The sequence below is a fragment of the Lemur catta genome, chromosome 1, assembly GCF_020740605.2.
Source record: "Lemur catta isolate mLemCat1 chromosome 1, mLemCat1.pri, whole genome shotgun sequence".
NCBI classification, from domain to species: Eukaryota; Metazoa; Chordata; class Mammalia; order Primates; family Lemuridae; genus Lemur; species Lemur catta.
Window position 1 is genome coordinate 40,731,681 of NC_059128.1, and position 19,553 is coordinate 40,751,233.

The 19,553-nt window shown below is 39.4% G+C and overlaps 1 protein-coding gene across 3 annotated transcripts in view; it reads right to left on the bottom strand.

The window, feature by feature from the left end:
* The window catches only part of FBXO34 (F-box protein 34), a 134,027-nt gene that overhangs the window by 53,155 nt on the left and 61,319 nt on the right, over window positions 1-19,553 (bottom strand). Inside the window, exon 1 of one of the 3 annotated variants that reach the window (XM_045566724.1) lies at window positions 18,476-18,705. The exons of 1 other annotated variant lie outside the window; for it this stretch is intronic. The gene's annotated coding sequence lies outside the window, so the exon portion shown is untranslated. Of the gene's footprint in view, window positions 1-18,023; window positions 18,068-18,475; window positions 18,706-19,553 lie in introns of those variants that run through there. One more of the 3 variants, XM_045566737.1, reaches the window with a different exon arrangement.

The window sequence follows — 19,553 nt, forward strand, 5'->3', positions numbered from 1 at the left end:
CAAAAAACAGTATTGATTACTGTCTTTTTCCCCATTAGGTTAAAGGATACTCTAAGATTAATTGAAAACACATTTCTACATGTTAAGGAATGTATATAAGAGAAAACAGAACAAAAAATATTAATGCTACATTAACCTTATACCCTAACTTACTTTTTACTTAAGATAATTCCTGAAAAACACATTACTCCCTTGTCTTGCTGTCAGTTTACTGTGAAGTATTTATGAGTAAAAGGGTTTCTCTTCTAACCTTAACCATCAGTCTCCCCTGAGGATTGGACTAAATACAATGAAAACATGCTTCACCTGACTTAGCATTACAATAGCTACCTGTGTCATCCATGTTTTCAAGATGCACATCGTCGGTACCGTAGAATAGAAGTACTTTCTCTCTATATACAAACATCCTATCAGACAAATCAAGCACTATCCTATGAGATTAGCAAATATAAAAACTGTGGCAGCAAGGATGTGAAAAAATCGTTGTGCTGTCCAACTGCAAATACTCTGACCCAGGAGCTCCACTTCTGAGAATTTACTGCACAAAAGAACATATGAACAAGGTTATTCACTGCAGCATTGTTTGTAATAGAAAAAAGATAGTGAAACTACATTTCCTAACCTCCCTTGCATTCAGATGTGACTGTAACACTAAATTCTAGCAAATGAAACATAATTCAAAGTGCTGTGAACTGGCAGCTTCTGGAAACTTCCCTTTAAAAAGGCTACGTGTAACCTCTGCTCCTTCTTGTTTCCCACCGCTCAGAATGCGCTGCAATAGCTGGAGACCCAGCTGGGTCAGTGAGGACACAGGCAACACACACAGAGCAGTAACAGTGCAGGAAAAGCCCAATCAGAAATGTGATGGTGGGGGGGATGAGGGTGGGTTGCATGGCTCTCTATCTTTACCATTTGTTATATAGACACATACAACTGCCAGAACTCATTGGACCGTACGCTTAATATCTGTGCACTCTACTATCGTCATTATGCCTCAGTTTAAAGAGAGTAAGAGAAAAAGAATACCACGAGTGCTATACGAGCCCTAGATCACCTATCTGAACTTTTATAAGAGAAAAAAAATACTTTTTTATTTAAGTCATTGTGATTTTAGCTTTTCTATCTCAAATACACTCTTCATACACCAATATGTAAAGAACTTAAAAATCTACTGTTTAACAGTATGTAGAGTATGCTACCATATATATACATATGTGTGTCTGCATGTGTATATGTGTTTTTAAGAGCAGCCAAGCACGGTGGCTCATACCTGTAATCTCAACACTTTGGGAGTCCAAAGTGGGAGGATCACTTAAGGCCAGGAGTTCAAAACCAGACTGGGCAACATAGTGAGACCCTGTCTCTACAGAAAAATAATTTTAAAAGTTAGCTGGGTGTGGTGGGGGGGCACCTATAGTCCTAGCTACTTGGGAGGCTCGCAACACCCTCTAGGAACCTCCACGTATTCAGCTACCAGGAAGCCAGAGCAAGACCCTGTCTCTTATTTTAAAAAGAAAGAAAGTATGGAGACTAGAATATATACTAGAAGGTTAAGAAACTAATAACATGGGTTGCTCCCAGAGAAGGGGGAAAGTGTGCCCAAGACACAGAACAAAAAGAAAACCTTTTGTACCTTTTGCACTTGAAACCATGGGAACACATTATTCAAAAAGAAAAAATGTTTTTTCATCTTACAAATACACAGTTTAAATTTATTTTGAAATTTTGGTATATGCAGACTTCAATGATTTGAAGATTTATATGACTCTTTGGTTTCAAGATGATCCCACATTGAACTAATTACCCAAGAACCACTAGATACAAAAATAGCCCCAAAAAATGTTGGAACCAGGGAAAGTAAAGGAGAATGCTGAGAACAGGGGCAAGAAAACATTTAAACCAAAAAGAGAAGCACTGGGGTTGTCATTTTGCTGCCTGAAATATAGACTATGTATCCTTTAATTTCTCATTATCTGCTCTTAGGGTAGTACAAACAAAGGTGGCTAGCTAAATCAAAAAGACCAACAAGCCTTTTTTCTGATTAACTGAAGAAGTCATATAAAGCTTCTTTCTTACTAGAGGAGTACAGATTCTAAAGAGTTACAAAAAGGATCATTTGAAAGTCTACAAATCAGATTAGAAACTGAAATAAAATGAGGATTTCTGATCTTAGGTCTTAGATGGTTTTCAAAATTATTTTAAATATATGCATATATAAGCTCTATTACCTTTTCATGGCATAAACAATGTAACAAGAGTTACTCAAAATCTACCTACTTTTACTAGACCATTTAATTTTGCAGTCATCCCAGTCTTGGTCTATATTTGTGTAGCTATGATTAGTGTATATAATTTTATTCAATTTTCATGTACTTTTTTTCTATGTAATACTGATAATTAAATCACAAATAAAAAATGTTCCTTTACTTCAGAAATATCCATAAAATTTTGGATTTTCCTTTTTGAAAACTGTTTCTTGCTCCAATGCCAAAAAAGGACTATCCAGAACATAAGATAGAAGCCACCAAACAGCAACTGATCCATGCCAATTACAAACAATCTCTTAAGAGGTAAATACATTTAAAACCCATAAAGGAGACATCACTTACACCTTCTGGCTGACAGTACAGATGGAGCAGTCCTAGTCCGAAACTCTGAAATCCAAAACGCTCCAAAATCCAAAACTTTCTGAGCACTGACATGACACCACAAATGGAAAATTCCACACCTGACCTCATGTGACAGGTCACAGTCAAAACGCAGCACACAACAATGAAGGTGACATTGTTAACTCTGCAGAAAAAATGCTGCTTTAGGAAAATCTCCTCAAACTGTGCCTTCCTCTAAATTCCACCACAATCAAGACAGAAGATGACTTCTGCGAACAAAAGTCACAGGTTTTCCCCACACACACCATGCAGCAGACACCAGCTAGTGTCCCCTAATTCAATTCTGACACTATCTACCTGGAGATACCGTCAGATCCAACAGGGTGAGGGCTCAGTCCCCAAAACTGCCCCCCAACACACAACAATTCCAAGTCCGGGCCTCCAGAGACTCTCACCAACTAACTTCAAGTTGAGTTTCCACGACACTCTTTGGGTTTGATCAATCTGCTGGAGCGGCTAAAAAACTCAGGGAAAAGCTTACTTAGGTTTCCGGGTTTATTACAAAGGATGTTAGGTTATCAAGCACGAAATGTTTTATTTCCTTAAGTACTATATTACACAGTTGATATCTCTAACACTTTTGTTTTTATACTTCTTATTTTTATTGTAAAGGTACATCCTCATTCTTTCAAAAGCACTGTTTGGCTTGTGATTATCTTTCAAATTTTTTTAGAGCAATTTTTGTGAAACCGTGGATAAGTCAAAAATTTGTGTTATTCTCGAATAGTTCTGTCGTGGAACCAATGCAGTGCAGAATATCAGCGAAGTGTTTGGGAAGGATATGGCTAATTCATGCACAGTACACTGATGGTTTGAGAAGTTCCGCTGTGGTGATTTTAACCTTGAAAAATGAGCCACACAAGTGACCTAAGACCAAGGTGGATGAGGAGCTGAAAGTTGTAGTGGAAGTGAATCCATCTCAACCTACTCACGAATCAGCAGCAAGGTTCAACATTACTATTCCAACAATATTGGACCATTTGAAACAAATCAGCAAGATAAAGAAGCTGTATAGACAGGTTCTGCATGAATTAAACCAGTGCCAGAAATCTAGAAGCTTGCCTTTCTCTGTTGTCAGGACATAAAGAGAACCATTTCTACACCCTATTGTTACATGTGATGAAAAACAGGTTCTTTTTGACAATCGCAAGTGTTCGACACAATGGTTGGATAAAGATGAAGTGCCAGAACACAGTCCAAAACCAAATATTCATCAAAAAAAGCTAATGGTGTCTGTCTGGTGGTCCAGCACTGGTATTATCCACTACAGCTTCATGAAACCTGGTCAATTGATTACAGCAGATGTCTACTGCAGCCAATTGGACGAAATGATGAGGACGCTTGTGAAATTGGTCAATAGAGACAGGCCAATCCTCTTGCAAGACAACACTCAACCACATGTCGCACACATGACGCTGCTCAAACTACAGAAGCTAGACTTGGAAACTCTGTCATCCACCGTATTGACCAGACCTTGCACCAAATGACTACCACTTCTTCCAGGCTTTGGACCCCTTCTTGCAAGGAAAAACATTCAATTCTCAACGAGCTGTGAAAAACATCTTTCACAATTTCATCACCACTTGCTCTCCAGACTTCTTCACTACTGGTAAGAACAAGCTACTGTTAAAGATGGCAAAACTGTGTTGATAGCTTAGGCACATACTTTGATTAATTGTATTGCTTCTTGTGTGAGATATAATAAACTTTTGATTCAAAATCAGACATTTTGGTGGGGAGGAGGGGTAAAAAAAAAAAAAAGAAATCCAACATTTCACATTTAATGATCTAGTATAAAGGACACAGATGAAGAGAGGAATAGAGCGAGGCATGGGGGAAGGGCGGAGGAGCTTCCATGCCTTCCCTTGGGCGCACCACCCTCCAGGTACCTCCACGTGTTCAGATGGACACTCACTGAACCCAGACCTCTTAGGTTTTTATGAAGAACAATGTTGAAATGTGATTAGCCTTCAGGGTATGGGGTGGGACTCTCTCTGGAATGACAGTGTATGACCCACAATCAGAAAGGTAGGGGAAGCCAGAGAAATTCTGTTTCCTGAGACCTAAGGCACCCAAGATCATAATAACAAACGACTGTAACAAGGACTATGGGAGTTATGAGCCAGCAATCATGGATGAAAACCAATATATATATCATAACACATAAGTGCCTGTAGACAACATGGTCAAAATGTGTGAAAGGCTTACTGAATGACTAGAGCAGCACACATTCATAACAAACAAGAAATCATGTCAATTTATAAAATCAAAGAGAGACTGCCAAACAAAAATCATTGTTAATGGTGACAATGATGACTCTGGAGAAAACATTTTAAAAAGCTATCAAGCAGAATATTTCCTCATCCCTACAGGACCCACTTCCTGGTCCCTGGAGCACTTCTGATGTTTCTTCTCACATAAAAAAATAAAATAAAACATACAGTAACCTCTTAATTAGAACACAGTATCGTTTGCTGCTGCTGTTAACAACTGACACAGGTATTCTGGTGATGCTACTGTGCTGCTCAGTCACCCAGAAGACATTATTTTTCCACTGTAATAACGGTATGTCACTTTTTGTACTGTTAGGTATTTATGTGTGAATAAGTATATGAAAATGACTGCTTATCAGTAGCATATAAATTCAGAGTCAATGCCAAACAACCACAGATTACCCACATGGCTGAGATGGTGACACCTTTGCTTTCTGATAGTTCAGTGTACATGCTTTGCTTCACGTACAAAATTATTTAAAATATTGCATTAAATTACCTTCAGGCTATGTGTAGAAGGTATACACAAAACGTAAGTGTATTTTGTATTAGACCTGGGACCCATCACCAAGATATCTCATTACATATAAGCAAATATTCCAAACTCTAAAAAAAAAATCCAAAATCAGAAACATTTCTGGTCCCAAGCATGTTGGATAGGGGATACTCAACAAGCAGTACAAACTTCAAATCGTTTCCAACACGGTTGGAGGGATACAAACAAAATCACTAATCCTTTAAAAATTCTTACTAACTAGTATGGAAATTTCATTTGGGGCTTCTGAAACACATGTAGGCATAGACAATAATCATTAACCCTTTCAAAGTAAATGCTCCTAAGGATAAAGACTATACTTACCAATACATTTCGTTGTATTACTCTAGAAAGCAGAACTTCAGTAAAGGGACACTCAAATGTAGAAGGCTCAAAGTAAACACACAATTAACATTTGGTGAGTGAACTGAATAGTTTAGAAAAATAATGCAGAGGGAAATAAAATTAAGCTTTACTTCTTTGAATAATATGTCTACGCCACAGCCATACAATACAAATGGCAAATTTCTTTAAAAAACTGAGTACACCGAGATTCATTAATGAAGGCTTGATATGGTTTTCTTCTAAAGGATAAAAAAAACTAAGTTTGAGTCTGTCAAGAACATTAAATTGAATTCATGTTGAATCTTCAAGAATGATATCACTGGCCAGGTATACTGCCTCACTCCTGTAATCCCAGCACTTTGGGAGGCCCAGGCGGGAGGACTGCTCCAGGATAGGAGTTCAAGACCAGCCTGGTTAACATAGCAAAGACCCCTGTCTCTACCAAAAAAATTTGTTTTTAAATTAGCCAGGGTTTGTGGCAGGCAGCTGTAGTCCTAGGTACCGGAGAAGCTAAGGCAGGAGGATCACTTGAGCCCAGGCATCCAGGCTGCAGTGAACTATGATTGCACCACCACACTCCAGCCTAAGCAACAAAGAGAGACCCTGTCTCTAAAAACAAAATAAAAAAAAAGTTGTATCACTGTTACTTTAATAAAACAAGCAGGATAACAACCTTTACAAATGGAAAGGTGGGACGTTATGCTTATTTTCCCCAAATTGGGAAGGGAAATTTATTTTGTCCTAACTTCTCCTAAGCTATCAATTTGGAGGAGGAAAAAATGGACTAATCAAATTCATTTCAAATAGCACTCTCCAAGAATACCAAACAAGAAATATAAACATAGGGTTATTCAAATTTAATTCTAACCAATTTTGACTGAACATCTAAAGATAAGAGAGCATTCTTGATTCTACAGGAAACAAAGATTAGTTAACTATTGGGCCAGTCCAAAACGGAATTATTCAACAGTCTAAAATGTTAAGACATTTAACAGGAATTACCACTGGATTATATGATTTCAGTCAAGAGGTAACAGGTATCTAAATCAGAGCCATCAAACATGAGAAAGATTCAACAAGTGTTCAGTAAAAGCTATGCTTGGAAACACTCAAAACATCTAAAAAGGACTTTAACAAAATTGTAATAGTTAAGTAGTCCAACAAATAAGTTGGCAAGGAGATTTTAATCTCCAAAATTAATTATACATTTTAATTAGGTATGTTCCCTTTCTTATGTCCCTTAAAAGTAGAAGGCAAAAACCCCATGAAACATTCATAAAGGAATAATTCTTAAGAGAAATTTTACAATTCTTCATTCTCTGTATTTTAAAATAAGAGAATTAAAATTCAAACAAGATAGACATGGTAAAGATTCACAAAATAAGACAAAAACCCAAGAATCAAGGTGACTCTAGTAATATATACAACAATGCTTTAGGTAACTGAGAACACTCATAATACAGATGGCTAAGTAAAGAGGGAAGAAAATTTTAAATAATTCATTTTTTAGATTCAGAAATAAAACTAACATGGTTTAAGTTTTCACCTAAATTTTAAGGCCATCTAATGGTAAAAAAGAAAAGAAAAAGGTTACTCTTAAAATCTTTTGTACTGTAATTTTTAAATGTAAAAATACAGTCTTAAAAACATATGCAATTAGCTAATAAAACAAAAATGTAAACTCTCCAGTAAAGTTAATATTTGGCCTTTAATAACCAATTTTATTAATGATATTTGCCAAAAAGGGGGAAAACACAAGGTGTTTCTAAAAAATAAAAGACAAAAGAATAAATTCCTAAATAAAGACTGCCATTTGCTGAAGAATATAAATAAGGTTTGCAAAACTGTGCTAAGAGAAAAAAATGACTAAAGTTAACTAATACACTTAATAGAATGCCTGGCACATAAAACGTACTGTACTTTTTTCAGTAAATGAATAAAATATGCCTTGAAATTCCACAAGGTAAAAATGTTGGTGTGTTTTTTACCTTTTTATGAAGCTTATATCACATGATAAAATAGAAAGAAAATGTCCAATGAAAGACAATTCCTTAAAGTATAAAGCTCTAAGACCCTCTTTAGACTTCGTTTCAGGATACATTTTGATAGTCCTCTTTGTAGTACCCCAAATGAGCTAAAATAGAGTGATGATGATAGAGCCCTTCATCTAGCAAAGATGACAGTCTGAACTCAAGAAACCTATTCCCTAGGGCTACAGTGACTGGGGTTTGTGGAAAGCACAGAGAACCTCCAGAGAATAACCCTGATGACTGAACTTGAAATAAAATCTCTTGCCCTACTTTGGAAACAAGTTAGCCTCTCCTGGTTCCTGGACAATAAAGCAAAGGTGTCCTCTGAGACTTTCTTATGAAACTCAAATATGATTCATCTTCAGAAACTCCAGCGAATCAATAATTCTCTTCTGTAGTTCCAAGAATGACTTTACACCTTCAAATAAACTAGACTATAAACAAATCTTTTTAATTTTCAAAAAGCAAATGAACTCCTACAACGGAATCTGCTAAAAAGGTTTTTTTTTTTTTTTTGAGACAGAGTCTCGCTGTGTTCCCCGGGCTAGAGTGAGTGCCGCGGCGTCAGCCTAGCTCACAGCAACCTCAAACTCCTGGGCTCAAGCAATCCTACTGCCTCAGCCTCCCGAGTAGCTGGGACTACAGGCATGCGCCACCATGCCCAGCTAATTTTTTTCTATATATACATTTTAGTTGGCCAGATAATTTCTTTCTATTTTTAGCAGAGACAGGGGTCTCGCTCTTGCTGAGGCTGGTCTCGAACTCCCGACCTCGAGCGATCCACCCGCCTCGGCCTCCCAGAGTGCTAGGATTACAGGCGTGAGCCACTGCGCCCAGCCAAAAGGTTTCTAAGTTAACCAGCAGAGCAGAAAACAAAACAACTGCTTTTTTCCAGAGAAGCTAAGGCACTCAGAACAGTCCAGCATTTGACATACCATCATAGGCTTTCCTACAATACAGCCTCTAACAACACTAGGCTGTCCTGGACCCCTGGTAATAGCATTGTTTACCTTTATACCAAGAAGGTTGAGAAAGCACCAAAATCTGCACATGGCGTGTTCCCAGGCAGACTTCGAGGGGTTCATGCAGTGAGACCTAAAGTTCTTATGACATTGTCTAAACGAAAAAACATGTCATCTGGGCCTATCGTGGTTCCATGTGTGCTAAGTGTGTCTGTGACAGGATCAAGCATGTTTTCCTTATGGGGGAACAGAAAAATCATTGTGAAAGTGTTGAAGGCACAAGCATAGAGTCAAAAAGCTAAATTTAAAAAGGAAGTTTTGAGTAATAATTTTTAATTTTCAAAAAATTTTAAAGCTACAAATTTAAATAGCCCAGCTATGTCCTTATTAAAGATAAGTAAAAGCTAAGCCTTCAATTGTGTGCCTACAATTTAGGGATCTAAGGTATAAAGCTTAGAATTTAGTAGGGGAGACAAGGCTAATTACACATGAAACAATTACAGACTAATAAACAATAGTATATATAATGAAGTGCCAAAGTGCTAAGTAGCTAAGTACTCAACAGACACCACAGGAGTTCAGGGCAATGGAAAGGTTACGGAGGGGTACTTAAGAGTCCATGGTCGTTCTTATGGGAATAGGCTTCTTATAATGGATGATTATATTTGGAGAAATGTAAAGAGGAAGGCAAGGCTGAGGAAACTGCCCAAGTGACTACTAGGTTTGTTGTAGGGGGTCCCAGAAAAATGGGAGGAAGGGTGGACTATCTTACAAAGTCTTAAAAACTACTTTTAAATATGATGCTTCAGAAACCTAGGGCAGGTTCTTGTTCAGCAGAGTAACATCAGCCCAGGGGAATTCCTGTCCAATTAACCTGTCAACTGTGTACAAAAACACTGAAGTGAGCAAACAATGCAATTATGAAAACCATCACAGAGACAATTACAGAAATCTAAATTCAGAATGATCATTGGTCTAGATGCATGAAATACAGCAGCCACTAGCCACATGTGGTTTTCCAGCACCTGCAATATCCCTGATCTGAACTGAGATGTGCTTTGTGTGTACATGCACGCCAGATTTCAAAGACTTTATACGGAAAAAAAAGACTACAAACACTATATGAAAAAAAGACTATAAACGCCTTGATAATTTTTTATATTGATTACATGTTGAAACAATGATATTTTGGATATACTGTGTTAACATATTAAAATAATTTCATCTGTTTCTTTTTCCATTTTTGCGGCTAACTAGAAATTTTTAAAAGCATAATATGGCTCACATTACACAGTGGTCCCTCAATATCTATGGAAGATTGGTTCCAAACCTCAATCTGCAGATGCTCAAGTCTCTTGTTTAAAACAGTGTAGTCTTTGTATATAACCTGGGCACATCTACCGTATGCTTTAGACCATCTCTAGGTTACTTACAATACCTAAAACAAGGTAAATGCCATGTAAATAGTTGTTATACTGTATTGTTCAAAGAATGACGAGAAGAAATCTGTACATGTTAAGTACTAACGAAATTTTTTTTCTTGAATATTTTTGATCTGTGGTTGGTTGAATCCATAGTCGCAGAACCTACAGGTTCAGAGGGCCAAATGTATTTCTATTAGACAGCACTGCTCAACATAGTTATCTCAACTTTTCCGACTCTCCCATTCCTATTACATAAAACATTTTTAACAGGTACCCACTAAAATTGATACATATACATGTACCACTGTACTAATACATTTTACATTCATGTGAAAATGTATATAAATGCTAGAAAAATGAGAAATATAAATAGAAGTTCTAATATTTTTCTTTTTGCAATCCAATGCACCATCCCACACACTCCACACTGGGGGCTTAAGATATTAGCAGAGAGATTAAATGAGAAAAGACAAATCCAAATGAAAGTTTCACTAAGATTTAATGACTGCTTGACTATGGGAACAAAGAAGAGAGGATGGACTAAGGATGACATCATGGACACCTGTTACTCAGCATCCACTGCCTCTTGATTTTCCCTTTGTAATTCACTGCCTCCCATCATGCTGTTAGGTAGAAATGATCCCCAGCTCCAGAGGTAGGCCCAGACTGGCTAAACCAATTAGCATATCCTATTTCTCTGGCCTTAGTGATTGGTTCAGAAGTGACAATACAACCTAAGGCCAATGAGACACAAGAAGACATTTCTTGGGCTACTAGGAAGAGAAATTCTCTTCCGGCAGTCGTTCTTAAGTTGAGGTTCACAAACCCTCCAAGGATTTATGGATAGAATTCAGGGTTATCTATAAACTCAGGGAAGAAAAAAATTGTATATTTTCACTAACCTCCAACTGTAATTTAGCACCTCCTTCTACTATGAACTCAGGCAGGACACCACAAAATAGCATTAGCAATATGTGTTCACTTTGTCACTGGTAGAAATCAGGTATTTTCCTATTACATGACCATTGGATGCAGATACCTCCAAATAGTGATAATACTCATTACCACTTGGAAATTATTAGACTTACACTAAATCTTTTTAATAAAGTAAATATGACTAACAATTTTAAAAATGTTTTTATAATGGTATTTTAATATAACTGGTTTTCTTTGTACGGTAGTCCTCTGTATTTTCCTCTAGACTTGACAGCATGAGGATGTAGGGCTTGAGCTGCCACACACACATGCTGTGACCACAAAAGGACGAACATGCCACAGAGGCTGAGCTCATTAAATAAAGCAAGAGAAAGATGAGGTCTGATCACATAAGTATAACCGGATCAAACTTCACCTTTGGACTTTTTAATACTGCAAGTCAGTGAATTTGACTTGGTTTTCTATTATATTAGCATAAAAAATATAAATTACACGATACAATTGATTGCAACAGTTTCTATCTCAGAAAATAAACAATACCCATGTCTTTGGACAGAAACAGCAAACTTAGAGAAGGCTTTACTTTGTCACATTGAGAGAATCTCAGAAAAATGAGTTCAGTTTTTCACACCTGAGTGTACTGCTGACTCAATACTCACTCCAATCAAGTTCTCACATGCATTTCCTATTTTACATAGATAACCCTAAGGTTCCACAGATGACCTATAAGTGTGGACAAGCAGATATACCTGCATAAGATACAGAGGGCACAAAGAACATGAAATGACAGTTCTATCCACAAAGCTAAATTTCCGCTGAATACGGTGGCAACTGCTTTCTGATTCAACAACATAGTCGTAGAGTTTATGGTGGCAGGAGCCCCTTAGCAGGCAACTTCTGCACTGTCATTTTGGGGTTTGTTCTCACAAGTTCAGTCTAATCTGTTAATTCAGCCCACTCAAAGTTTACATATCTTTCTATCTCAATAAATCCTGTTTCCTACAACTACTTAGAGCAAATGTTCTGCTACAGGTTCCTAAACAGTAAGTACAAAGCAAACAGGAATATACAAAAGCAGCAGCATCTCAGTAATTACAAACCTGACAAGAGTCAACAGTTTATGGATATAAATGTAGCCATGACTTGGGTAAAATTATCACTGAGAAGCCCTAAGAGGTAAGGGCTGGATTATATGGAGCAATAATGGTTAAAAAAAAAACACAGCTTTAGGCCAGGCACAGTGGCTCACACCTATAATCCTAGCACTCTGGGAGGCTGAGGTAGGAGGATCATTTGAGGCCAGGAGTTTGAGACCAGCCTCGGCAACACAGTGAGACCCTATTACTATGAAAAATAGAGAAATCAGCCAGGTGTACTGCTACACGCCTACAGTCACAGCTACTCAGGAGGCTGAGGTGGGAGGACCACTTGAGCCCAGGAGTTTCAGGCTGTAGTGAGCTATGATCATGTCACTGCACTCCAGACCAACAAAAAAAAAAAAAAAAAAAAACCTCTAGATAGTCTGAATCTGGAAGAGAAAGAATTGTCAGCAAAGCTGAGAATTTAGAGATAAGCAAAGAATCAAAGAGAAGAGAATACTCAAAGAATGAAGGTCTTCTACACACCTGAGTATCCAAGATGACTAATAGGATAAAGATTTAACAAAAAGATCTGTTCTTCACATTATTTCCTTCCCCAAAAACTGTCATTGGGTATAAAATGATACTCACACTCCCTCCAAAATATGGTCCCACCCTTCTTTGCTACTCTTAACACCAAAACTTCTAATCATATAGCCTTTAAAAAAGAAAAAGAAAAAAAAAAACCTCTTCTCTGCATTCTTAAAGACTTGTCTTTGTCTGGTCAGGTGCCATTAATACAATAAAATACCTTACACTGTGCAATTTATAAACAACAGAAATTTATTGCTCACAGTTCTGAAGCTGAGAAGTCCCAGCTCAAGGCACTGGCAGGTTCAGTGTTGTGGTGAGGGCCCGTTCCTCATAGATGCCACCCTCTTGCTGTGTCTTCACAGGATGGAAGGGACAAAGAGCTCCCTCAAGCCTCTTTCATAAGATCACTAATGCCATCCATGACATAATCATCTCCTAAAGGCCCCACTTCTTAATACTGTCACGTTGGGGATTAAGTCTCCACATATAAATTTTGAGGGGACACCAACATTCAGACCATAGCAAGGGCCAATTCAAAGCCCACACCCAGAAAGCTTTCCCTGGCGGTCACAGTTGCTTCCTCTGAATTCATGTAACATTTATTTACCTCCCTTCACACACCTACTTAAAACCCAAACTAAGCAAGGCATGGTGGCACCCGCTTCAGCCCAGAAGTTCAACGCTGCAGTGTGCTACGATCATGGCTATGAACAGCCACTGCACTCCAGCCCGGGCAAGACCTCATCTCCTGAAACAAACAAAAAAAAACTCACCAAACTAAATTATAAGCTTAAAGAGAACAGGGGATATGTACATTTCTTTATGCTCTAAACTCCTAGCATAATGCCACCCTAATGTACTAACAAAGTAGGCACTTTCAACAACCAGCTTCAGAAGAAACTGGTGGAAGTAAGACTGCAGGCAATTAAAAAGCTCAATGACTTGGAAGGTACACGAAGGAACTTTGGTGATAGTAATGGTAACGTTCTGTATCAGACAGGGATATGGCTTACACAGATGTATGAGCCTTTCCAAACTAAGGGAATGGTACACATAAGATCCGAACATTTTATTACATACAAACTTTACCTAAAAAACAAATAGTAATAGGCATGCTGAAGCGTCTAGGTATAAAGTACACTTACTTTGAAATACAAGAAAAACATAAGATTGATGAATGGAAGAGGGACAGACAGGTGGTAAAGTAGATCAATTACAGAATCTAGGTGATGGGTACTTAGGTACTCAACATACAAACAATTCTTTCAACTGCTCTGTGACTGAAATTTTTCTACTTTAAAAATGTTAGAGAAAAAAAAGCAAAGACCAGAAATTAAGGCTGTGAGAGGCTTGTGTATTTCTCAAGTTCATCAATTAAAGAAAAAGATTGACTTCAAAAAAAAAAAAAGAAAGTAAATACATGCCTGATACTGGAAAGAAAAGGAGAACAGATATTTGGACTGTCCCTCTTTTCTCGACCTCTAATTTTAGGCTGCCTACACTAGTTCTGACCTTGAGCATTTCTTCTTGCCTCAAAGAAAGTGCTAGCTTACTAAACTCCACTCATTCTAGGACAATCCAAAACTGTGGTGTCTAGGCTCTAGGCCCTTTGTCTGTCTTACGCTTTAATAACCTATTCCCTGTTTTTTTAATGGAGTTTCTAATACCTCCTTACACCAACCTTTAGTTAAGACCTTTGGCCAATCTGGCATAACATAAATGGTTCATCCTCTTGGCCCAATTCTAGCCTCTCAGACCCAGGGCCCTCCACGGCAAGGGAATGTTAAAACAAAAGTTAACGGGTCCTTGCAGCAAAGACATTTTACCTGTGTGTCACAGCTCCTGGTTGAGTACCTGGCACAGAGGTACTCAAAAATGTTCGATAAATGAAACATGCCTGATAATAATGCAATAACCACACTTATTTAGCACTTAGTTTCACATTTACATCTACACTGTGCTGAGGGTGGGAAATGTATATGCTAGGTTTCTGAAGTTGAATACCTAAAAAGGGACAATTGAGAGCCTCTTCTGTGGAGCACTAACTAGAAGATAGAGTTGGAAATGAAAGGTTGGTAAGTTCTTTTAACTAAGAAACATCTACATTTTAATTATTAATGCTCTCCTGCATAATATAATATGTTCATCAGCTTCAAAATACCATAAGCATGAACTAAACAGAAGACAAACTATGCAAAGATAAGAATTCACAGGAATTCAATTTCCAGATGACCTAAATGCATTTGAAGTTAATCTGCTCTTTTTTGTTTTTGTTGCTTCCAAATGACTGCAGATTATGCACTTGCTGAATTTTCCCTTTGTCACACATGACCTAACAAGAAAGGCATTTATCATACCATAGTAGCTTCCCCAAAAGTATCTGGTTCTAAACAGCTGCAAATTTTGGAAGATAACACTAAATGATATCTCTAAAGATAAGTATGTTCTCTCTCCAAAAAATATTAAGATTAAAGTTTACTAGAATATAAAAACTGTCAGATTAAACTGGCTGAGAATAAATTAAGTTTAGAAAATAAAGTAGAAAATGTTATAAGAATCCTATGTTACTAAAACAATTGATCCAACAAACATATCCTAAAGAATTTCTAAAACACAGCACTCTCATTCTTCATGACATCTGCTTTTATACCTCAGAAAGATGCCACATCACTAATGACTGCTTAAGTTAGTCCCTTCAAATGCTGTAAGTGAATAAAATGACAAAATGTCTTAAAATATCAATAAGTCCAATTCTCAAATCACTTTCCATAAAACCATTTATAAGTAAAAGCTGCTTCTCACACCCAAAACTGGAAAGCACGGGTGAAAAACATCCTGCCAAAAGTGGAAACAGACAGTGAAAATCTTTCATACAAGTTATGGCTTGTTAAATAGTTATACAACAATACCCAGAAGCTGGCTTTTTTAATATCTGTCAGTGTCTCTCAGTCACATTAGAATACAATAAATTAACATTTATTTGCCACCTAATAACTCATTTTCCATCAGCAAAATAAAGGGAAAAAATGCACTGCCAAGGAGGAGCTATTTTATTATTATCACCTGTAGGTCTTTCAACTCACCTTTAGTTTCACTTTCATCCTTTCCAACTGTAGCTAGTACATTTAATTTACACAGCCAGGTGTCCTGCCCCAGAACGGCTAGTACTTGGGAAAGACACATGCAAGCATCCTTTTTTGTACCTCCTTCAATTTCATTACATAATATTTTGCCAAGGTCCTTTCATCTTAAAGAGTAGATTGATCAACATCCCCAATATCAGCAGTTTCACATTAAGTCAGGTACCTATCAGTCTTTCCAAAGGCTCAGATTAAATCTTTAGAGCCTTCACTCAACATTGTCAACATACAATTTCCAATTTCTTAAAAGGAAAAAGAAATAACTTTCAGTAGTAGCACACACAACGCTGTTGAATTCTCAAGACTAGTGAAGATGAAAATAAGATTTACAGAAAACCCTTGTTACATAAACTTCTAATCAAGTCTAATAGTAATTAACAGGGGTAAATTTTTTATTTCATTTCCTGCATTAATGGGCATAACTTCCATCTGCATGTTGATCGATAATCCTGGAGACAGTATCTTATCAATCACCTTTAAAGAGCCGGAAGTATTGAGAAAACAAACAAAAATCCTACCACTACAAGTCAAGGTCAGTGAGAAAGCATTGAGGCTTCCTAGCAAAACTTCCAGCTGAAGACACCAAATGCAATTACAGCTTCAAATTTTAAGCCATCTACCTTCTGAACTAGATGCTATTTGCATAATTCTATACAGAAGAAGAAATGAAAGTACTGACATGCTGGAATACCTGAAGAGGGTTGGTATATCAAATGACTAGCTTCTCTCCCAGCCTATGCCTTTTGAAAGTTTTGGAAGAAAAATAATATTCATACACAAATCACTTTCTAAAAATTCTGTAATTTCATATTTCAAAGCACTACAGACAAAATTTTAGTTACCTCTCCCGACCAGCAGTCGTGGGATATATTATTATACTAAGTTACAGCCCTGTCTCAGTAAGAAAGCAAGAAAAAGGCTTGTTGCTGAGCTCTAACCCATAGAGAACTCTCAATTATCCATGGTAGCACAGGGTGGGACAGGAACAACCTGGATCAATTAAATCCTGAATCAATTAAATCCTTAGGTAATTATTATTTAAGAAGAATGTTGGATTAATTCAAACTCCCCCCTCCCCTTTACAATACAAAAGGTTCCTTTAGGGCAGCTGCCCTCCATGCCTGTAATCCTAGCACTCTGGGAATCCAAGGCAGGAGGATCACTTGAGGTCAGGAGTTTGAGACCAGCCTGAACAAGAACGATACCCTGTCTCTATGAAAGACAGAAAAAATTAGGCAGGCATGGTGGCACTCCTGTAGTCCCAGCTACTCAGGAGGCTGGGGCAGGAGGATCACTTAAGCCCAGAAGTTTGAGGTTGCAGAGAGCTATGATGATGCCTCTGCACTCTACCCAGGGTGACATAGACTCTGTTTCACAAAAATAAAAATGAAAACAAAAATAAAAATTTCATTTGAAATCCGACTCCCTCCTCCTGGTCATTTGCTAACAAAAAATGGTCTAGCAGATAATGTCTAACACAAAAAAAGTAAAGCAAACCGAATTATCAATACACCAACTGATTATATTTTTTTCAGTAATTCTGCTCACAAGCCATCGAACTGAGCTTAGCTTCATAGAAGGCATTTAAACACCCAACTCCACCTCCCAAAGTCTCCTACCTTGATTTAGATCTTTCTAAATCAAATGTCTCATATTTAACTGTAATAACGATGCTTGCTTAAAATTAAGTTAAAGATAACTATTACATTAAAACTGTAAAACGCTAATATCCAACAACTTTCCATTCAAACCCGCTGCGATCCCAGGAGTTGACGGAGGACTGAACTTCCTTTTCCTCCCCTGCTGGTCCTCCTGGCCCTTCCGCGCGCTCAGGTCCCAGCCCGGGCCTCCAGTGACATCACCGCCCATCGCCTGGAAACCCCTGACGTCACAGAACGCGGACCCACAGTATTATTATGACTTAATCGCCGACTGGGGCCGAACCGCAGTCGACTGGCGCCAGCCCAGGCCAGGGAAGCATCCGACCCTCGTCCTGCCCCGTCCCCGAGGAAGGTTAGGGACAAGCGCCAGCTCACCTGCGCTGGGGCAGGGACGGACGGAGTGGCCGGGTGCGACAGGGCCGAGGCGACCCCCACCCAGAGCCCTACTTGCTCACCCGCGCGGTGTCGCGGGCGGGGGCGCCGGTCCGGTGCCTGCTCAAGGCCTATCCGTGATCTCCTGGGCTTCAGCCCCGACCCGGGACCCCGCTCCCGCCCGCCGGCCCGCGGGACCCTCCGCGGCCCACGAAGACGCTTAGCGCCGGACGCGTGCGTGGGCCGAGGGCAGCCGGGTCCCTGCTCCGCACGCGCCGGGCGGCCGCGAGCTCCGGACCTGCGGGCACCGCCAGCGCCAGCGTCCCCGCCCCCACCCTCCCGGCGCCCGGGAGCGCAGGCAGGCGGCGGGAGGGGGCGGGGAGAGGCCACGGTGGCCGCCACGGGACCCCAACCGCGCCGCCCTCACGCCACGCCCCACTTCGGCCCTGACCCACCTGCGTTCCTGCCCCGGCCGGGGCCTGGCCCGGGACTGGACCAGCCCGATGCGGCGGCGGCGGCGGTGGCGGGAGGCCTGGCTGGCTCCCCACTGCTGAGGCGGACCGAGCACCCAGCGCTGCGCGGCGGAGCCCAACGCTCGCCTCGAAACCCATTTGTTTGGCTAAAACGGCGTGACGTCACGCGCCGGCCCAATCGACGGTTGCCCGGGGGGAGGGGCCGGGGAACCAGGGGGTCGCGGCGCCCCCTGCCGGACGCTGGGGGCGAGGAGGGGGAAAGTGAAAAGGGAGATCAGGGTTAAGTGTCTCAGGTCCCGGTGTGACAGAGCGAGAGAGCTTGAGCCTGACTGCAGGAAAGGGAATCAAACCCACAGGCCAGCCAGAACGGGAGTGGCGCCAGGGTGCAGTCAACAGACCTGACAAGGTGATTAATACTCAGGGCGACCCGAAGCTATAAATGGGATTAGATACCGTTCGATATCCTGGCAGACTTGGGTCCCAGTCTTGGTTCTGCTACTGTCTTGGAGGGCTGAGGGCTGAGCCTCAGCGTTCCAACTTGTAAACTGAAGAGGCTGGAAGAGTCCCTTCTGACTGTCATGCCTTTCCATGCAAATCATGGCAGGAATACCTACCAGAAAGTAGATAAACCTTGAGGTTGACAATCTCAAACTGTTAAAGTCTGTAGAAGCTTACAGATTTGTTAATGATGAATATGAAAAGGTTTTTAATACCTTATATTCAAATCAGAGGGCCAGCGAGGAAGCTTTTTATCTCCAACCTTTGAAATTATCATTGTTTTCATTGTAAAAGTAATTTTAACCACACTGAAAAACATAAGGACCATAAAGAAAAATCCTTCATCCTAACACAGCCACTCTTAGCATTTGACATATTTTCTTTTGGAACTTTTTCCCCACTCATATTTATTTTATAAATGTTGTAATCATACCATGAACATAGTTTTGGATCCTGTCGTTTCACTTTCATAAGCATTTCTCTTATTTCTACATAAGCTTCATAACCAAATTAACAGATGCATAAAATTACATTAAGTGGACATATGAAATATACTGCATTA